The sequence below is a fragment of the Acyrthosiphon pisum genome, chromosome X, assembly GCF_005508785.2.
Source record: "Acyrthosiphon pisum isolate AL4f chromosome X, pea_aphid_22Mar2018_4r6ur, whole genome shotgun sequence".
Classification (NCBI taxonomy): domain Eukaryota; kingdom Metazoa; phylum Arthropoda; class Insecta; order Hemiptera; family Aphididae; genus Acyrthosiphon; species Acyrthosiphon pisum.
In genome coordinates this window covers 41,599,423-41,605,464 of record NC_042493.1, presented here as the reverse complement: position 1 = coordinate 41,605,464, position 6,042 = coordinate 41,599,423, and positions in this window count along the sequence as shown.

Sequence of the window (6,042 nt, the reverse complement as noted above, 5' to 3'; positions counted from 1 at the left end):
GAAACAATAAGTCGCGCATTTTTATTTTTAGGGTTAGGAACATTGACGACGAGACGGGCGCACCTGTACGGGCCATGCTTTATCATCAAGCCCCGGAAAATTAACTGATTATCGCGTACCACATAACCATGGATTCGCTGGAAAATGGAGAATCCTTGGAGATATTGAGCACGAAAAATCCCTGGGCGTGAGGTGTATAAGCGCGGCGCGTCGTTGACGGGCAGCTCCGCTGTTACGCGCTGTTATCCGCCACATCGTCAAGCGGGACCATACTTTTGGATGTCCTGACTTAAGAAATCATCAGATTTTCATGTTGTTTACAACGGTGGATTCAGCAGAATTAGCCACATCCGATGATATTTCGGTCATTATGGCGTATTCGAACTTTTCCGGGCGTCGTTCTGGAAAAACTGAAAACTTTCAACTTTTTTTTAAGATTTTATGAAATAATCTGACAGTCTCATGAAGGAAATTCAAAAATAATTACTATTAAATCTATGAGTTTTTTCCTTATTTTAATTTCCTATTGAGTTAAGTCGAGTTAAGGGGACATTTTGAACACGGTGTTTTGATTGGCCGCCGAAAATGTTTACTTTTAACAGGACTTTTCACGGCGTCAAATTTGTTTAAAAATGTTGTTGTTGGGTTTTTTGGATAGAGCACGTTGCACACTTCAATCAGCGTGCCTAAATTCGATATCCATCAAAAAGTTGAGCTACAACATGGGTTCTAAATTGCGGCTCTGTGGTTGGTCGATAGTGAAGGCGGATTATGCATAAATACAGGTGCCCTGCACCGCACGGTTTCATTTTGATATTTGCCGCAAACCGTTCACTACGGTCCGTGTTTTTTTGTGTTTTTTTTTATTTTATTTTATTAGAATTAACGCCAGTCGGCTTTTACAAAATTATACATGAAGTTTGTCACAAGACTGTGTTTCATTGTCATTCATCGCGAAGATCACCTTTCTCAGGTGTGTTGTAAGGTATACAGTAAATAACCACTAATTACACAAGTACTCTTAATTTTTAAAATAATAAATAGTTTTTACTCTACTATTACGACTATTACTACTACATTTTTTTTTTTAAAATAACGATAGAAGTATTCCCTAACCTCTATGAACTCAAATGAACGGTTGGAGGACGATCAATGGTACAATAGTCGGAGTATTCTGGCATTGCATCGATCGTCTTCTATGTCGCGAACCATGGGGTAATAGTCGGAGTAATTCCGGCATTACACCGTTTGTCAACCTTCGTTTAAGTTCATCCGTCCCTAGGGATGGATAAAATTGCAACTAGTACAATATATCATTATTGTTAAACATTAAATGTTATATTTTTATTATCACCCAAATTTATAAAAAAATAATATTTTATCATTCGGTATACCTATATTAGAATACCGTTAAAAATATATATGCAATTTATGTAGTAATAATAACTAATAAGAGTACAAAATTATGGTCACCTAACTAAAATCACTTTTATTTATTACGGATAATTTATTACTTTTGAATACAAATTATAAATTATATTTTATCTTGTGTAAGAAATATCAAATTACTCAAATGAATGCATAGTTTTGGCTGTTTTTTCTTTGTCATTCACCACGAAGATCACCGTTCTCAGTTTTGCTGTTAAACCGATTACAACGATGCTAAAATAACATCGATGTATTGAAAAAAAAAAAAAACTTTGCACACTGTATATTGTAAGGTAGACAGTAAAATAACCACTAATTACACAGGTACTCTTAATTTTTAAAATAATAAATAGTTTTTACTCTACTATTACTACTACTATTACTACTAATTTTTTTTTTTAATAACGATAGAAGTATTCCCTAACCTCTATGAACTCAAATGAACGGTTGGAGGACGATCAATGATACAATAGTCGGAGTATTCTGGCATTGTATCGATCGTCTTCTATGTCGCGAACCATGGGGTAATAGTCGGAGTAATTCCGGCATTACACCGTTTGTCAACCTTCGTTTAAGTTCATCCGTCCCTAGGGATGGATAAAATCGCAACTGGGACGATATATCATTTTTGTTAAACATTAAATGTTTTATTTTTATCATCACCCAAATTTATAAAAAAATAATGTTTTATCATTCGGTATACCTATATTAGAATACCGTTAAAAATATATATGCAATTTATGTAGTAATAATAACTAATAAGAGTACAAAATTATGGTTACCTAACTAAAATCACTTTTATTTATTACGGATAATTTATTACTTTTGTAAACAAATTATAAATTATATTTTATCTTGTGTAAAAAATATCAAATTAACTCAAATGAATGCATAGTTTTTGCCTGTTAATATTCCTCAATAAATTGAATATTCGTAAAAAAATTCAGGAATTACGTTCTGCACACGTGATCGATTACGGGTACGACGGATCTAGTGCACAGATGACATATAGTTCCAGTGACTCCTTCGAGTCCACGTTACGGGTGCATCGCTCAAAAGTTGTCGGTCTCGTGGGCCGCTACAATGATCTGACACGGCCTTTGGTCGATTCTGATCTGATTATTCGGTGGCAGCAATGTCGTTGAATGGCATATAAATGTATTCGAATATACTTGATACTCGGTGTTTATGTTTTAAGGGGGCAGAAGCATACCATGTTTTAAGGAGTAGTGCTTAGGCATTTCATATTACATGTACATTTTGGCTGTGTCAATGTGTGAGAAATAAATGATTGTTCATTTACTTATAATGATATTAATTATATAATGATAACGGATTACATACACTATTGTTAGTGTACTATGAATCCGTTATCGCAGTTTTCGCGACGAAATTTGAATTCCAGGACTTACGATAATAATAAAAATAAACCACGCCGCATGAGAAATCGTCGGAAAAAAGTATATTAAAATTTTTTCTTCAATAAGTAGTTGAGGCAACATGTTTTCACACGACCGTAATTAATTTTTTAATAATTTGTATACGCACAGGGCAGCATGTGGGTGTTCAGGTACGTATGTGGGTACGTTTCCGGAACGATCAACGTTGTGTCGTGTACACAGACGCAAATAGACAAATTATTTTGGGGGAACTAAAGCCCCTCCTACAATATTTTCTAAAAATTATATATGCTCAGTATTAACTACTGACTTTTGAACTGAGGGGATTTGGCAGAAATGTGGGGGGACTAAGTCCCCCCAAGGCCCCAACCTATTTGCGCCAATTGTCGTGTAGCATTATAGTCGGTATTTACTATTTTTACGGCCAAGACGTCAACCGTAGCGTTTCATTTCGGGTAGCCTTGTTAACCTTATGGCCGCCGTAAAGCCATCGCGAATATCACAAGTCTAAAACTCACCAAAAAACAATAATAATAATAATTTCCGTCGAAATTTCTTCGGCGGCTAACGAACTGATTAGGATAGACACGAAATAATGTGGGTTTCTTTTACTATTACTAATGAGGCATTTACGCGGTCTTGTGATATTCCTGAAATATTTACGACGGCTATTTGATTTGTACAGCCGCCCATATAGTATACTCGTGTGTACTCTCTGGCTGTACTAATTGCACACTTACACTACGTTAACCGTATTATACTCGTACCCATCATAAGTGTAATATCATTATATCAATAATGTTATTACCCATCATAAGTGTAATATCATTATATCAATAATGTTATGGACGTCTCCACAGCCGAGTTTGTTCGTTAGTAAATAAATACGAGGGGTTTGAGTTATCACTAATACTTTATTAATATAATCAATTTTAAAAGAAATTTAGTTGCACAGAATAATTATTAGACTTAAGAAAACAACAGAGGCTCTGCTCAAGGGTCTGTCAGGACTACACTGAATATTACACAGACAGTGAGACACGGTAGGGGCTCGCTCGGGCTCAAAACTGTCCACACAGCGAATTCCAAGACCGTGTGACTCTGCCTGTTCACATATTAATATGCTTACACACTATACTATATTATACTATTACTATATCTCATACTGCGTATAGCATACAGACAGGTGTTCACAACAACGTATACTTGATTAGCCATAAGTATTTACTAAAAATATATCTGTTTCTTCTCTTTATTTTAATTTGTATTATATTATGTAGGTATACACTATACAGTATATAGTATACCTATATACAATATATAGTATAGGTACACCTAATTACCAGCAATAATATGTTTAGATTAGTAAACCAGAATGTAATCAAATTTTTTGAAATAATCAATGTATAATATTTTGATATTTATTATTATTGTATATTTTGATAAATATGTAACATGTAATATGTGTAAATTATTAGAAACTCCAATGAACTGTTTTTATTTCTGTTTTTGTTTTAGCCATCTGTATTATTATCATATCTTATATGTAATTATTATTGTACCTACGTGCCAAGCTATTAGCGAATCGCGTAATGCAATTTTGTTCGGCGACGGCGACCTTTCCCTATCAGCTCCCTCTTCATCCATATTATACCTCTCATTCTGTTAATTGTGAATTATTATAATTGTTATATTTATTTATTCTCTTTGTGTTTTTGTCATATGAATTATCGGTCGGCCTGTTGCCTCAGATAGTATTATATTATTATCAAATAATTATTTTTCTTAAAACTTGTATTGTTTTCATTCTGCGGCCAACGCCCTATAAATTATAAATATTAGTTTTTTTTTTATTATTATAATGTGTTTCGTTTTTTGGTCCGCTATTAAGCGACCATACTTTTTTATATTGTGTGATCCGCTAATATAGCGATCTGTATTATTTATTTTGTTATCCACTATTATAGCAATCGGTATATTATTTATATGTGTGACCCGCTATTAAAGCGAGCACAACAATTATTTATATTATTTTATGGTGCACACAGTTGCCGACTATTATTAATATTTTTATTATTATATTGTGTGTCGCTATTAAACCTGAAATATTTTCAATAAAAATACGATCTCCAAAGCACAATCGTAAGTGTTTATTATTATTATTATTATCGCCGTCAAACTGAGCAGCTGCTTATTGTCAACGTCGGTGCCGTCATTAGTCCCATATACGTTGTGTGAGAGGCCGTCCAGTTCGTCCAGGTCGACTTCTGCCTACTGCGTCAATCCATCGTCATCTCAAGACTTCATTAATGTTAAGTTAGTTTTTAAGTATTATCCCTGTTTTTGTGAGCTCTGTGATCATTGTATCAAACCGAATCGACCACAGAGACCCCCTCCCCATAACTAGCTTGTACCATCTTCATTCCTTCTTTAGGTCAGGCTAGTGCACATATGATTGCCTGCCCAGTGCAATAGTAGGAGTTAGCGGTGACATTGGCCATAGTCAAAATCAGAAATCGTTCTCGGCATCGCCGATTGGTCCTTTGGGTAGCCCCTACTTGGGGCGGTAATAATTATAGTTCCAAGAATTGTTTAAAAATCATTTAATTACACAAAAAAATCAATCAATAGCTGACATTACGGCATTGGAGTAGGTATATACCTACCGTCAAACGTGTTTTTTGCGTGAGTTAAGTTGGACGAAAAATTTTACATAATATTCCACGCTAGGCACTACGGCAAGGCTGGGCAAGTTAACTATTTTTTTTAACTCGTTAAGTTAATTTGGAAAAATGTAAGTTAAGTTTAAAGTTAAAAGTTACTTTCCTTTTTTATTTAACTTGTTAAAGTTACAAGTTAGTTGGAAAAAATAAGTAACTTAACTTAGTTAAAAATAATTTTTTTTTCATATAAAACTTATAATTACACCATTTACACCTCATGTTAAAGATCTACAAATAACATAATATTATAATGTAGGTCTTTAGGTATATCTTAAAAAAATGTATTTTGTTGTAAGTAGGTACTTATATATTATGAAATCCAACAAAATAATTAAATTATTTGTATATTTTATTTTTTTACCTAAAAGTTTTCCAAAGTGATGGTAAAACTTTTAAATTTTACTTTGTTATTACCAACTATGAACTAAATATTAATAATCTAATTAATTATAAAAGTATATAATTAAACGTGATTATAAAATGAATTAACG